Genomic DNA, 1434 nt, shown 5'->3' with positions numbered 1-1434 from the left:
TGGGTGCAAAAAGTAAAAAATATTCTACACTGAAACCTTTTGTTGGAATGATTTATACTTTCCACAGAGCAGAAACTAAAATAACCTATTATACAATTAGTCACCACTACAGTCCTAGAGTTTTTTTACCCATACACCTGACTATTGTCTAAAACATGTCTTCTTTGTAGCAGCTAGGCCCTGCCACCACTGTGCTTGGCTGAGTTCACAGACCTGTTGTAATCTGTAATTTCCTTGTCATGTCTCTGGCTCTACTGTACTGCTAAGCTTTGTTTTCTGGCAGTAATTAAAATCTTCTGCCACTGCCATAGCTACCGCTGCTACTAGAACCACAATAACCATGTTGCTTTCATGGTTTGGCAAAGTATTGGCCTCCATCACCATAGGGACCAGAACTTCTGCTTCCAAAGTTTCCTTCCATCATGGGTCCAAAATTTGAAGATCGATAGTTGTAATTGCCAAATCACTGTAGCTTCCACCACCTCCAAAATTGTTTCTATCATTACCAAATCCATTATAGCCATCTCCACTGCACCATATCCACCACTACCGCAGCTGCAACCAAACCCACCATGACTACTGAAGTTTCCTCCATGACCAAAGTTGTCATTCCCACCAAAACCATCTCCATGACCACCACCAAAGTTTCTAGAACCACTTTGAACTCTTTGGCTGGATGAAGCATTAGCTTTAATAGGGCTTTCCTTACTTCAAGGTTGTGGCCATTCATAGTACAGTAATTCTGGATGATAATCTTATCCACGGAGTCATGACTATCAAAGGTTACAAAAGCAAAAAAGCAAAGCCCCTTTTCTTGCCACTGCCTCCATCGGTCATGATTTAAATCACTTCCATTTTTCCATGCTGTTCAAAATAGTCTCTTAACTGATGCCCTTTGGTATCTTCTTTAATGCCACCAACAAATATATTTTTCACAATTAAGTGGGCATCTGGTCTCTTGAGACAGCTTTCTTTGGTTCCATGATTCTTCCATCCCCCTTGTGTGGCCTTGTATTCATGGCTGCATCCACCCCTTCCACAGTGGCACATGTGACAACCCCAAAGACCCTGGAGTGCTTGGCGTTTGGATCTCTCATTACCACACAGTCTGTGAGCATTTTCCATTGCTCAGAATAGCTCCTCAGTCTCTCATCGATTCTTTCAAAGTTCAACCCTCCAATAAGGAGTTTCCATAGCTGTTTGGGCTCTTTAGGAGACTCTTACTTAGACATGATGGCAGGGGAAAGAGAGACGTTAGTGATGTTTCTTCAGTGGCATCCACAGGCAGAAAGCCCTAATGTGTCATTTTTATAATTAAAAAATGGTACTCTACAAAAATGTTCTGGTGGTCAAAATGGGCAGATATGAAAATTACACTCCCATTACAATAAGCTGTATGAGTAAAATAACTATTCCTGGCTGGGAATGTGGTAA

The 1434-nt window shown here is 41.4% G+C and overlaps 1 pseudogene; it reads right to left on the bottom strand.

Moving 5' to 3' along the window:
• Window positions 1-286: 286 nt before the first annotated feature.
• LOC112135746 (heterogeneous nuclear ribonucleoprotein A1-like) lies at window positions 287-1232 on the bottom strand (annotated as a pseudogene).
• Window positions 1233-1434: the final 202 nt, after the last annotated feature.

This window comes from Pongo abelii, chromosome 10, assembly GCF_028885655.2.
Source record: "Pongo abelii isolate AG06213 chromosome 10, NHGRI_mPonAbe1-v2.0_pri, whole genome shotgun sequence".
NCBI classification, from domain to species: domain Eukaryota; kingdom Metazoa; phylum Chordata; class Mammalia; order Primates; family Hominidae; genus Pongo; species Pongo abelii.
This window is presented reverse-complemented; position numbering and strand designations above follow the sequence as displayed.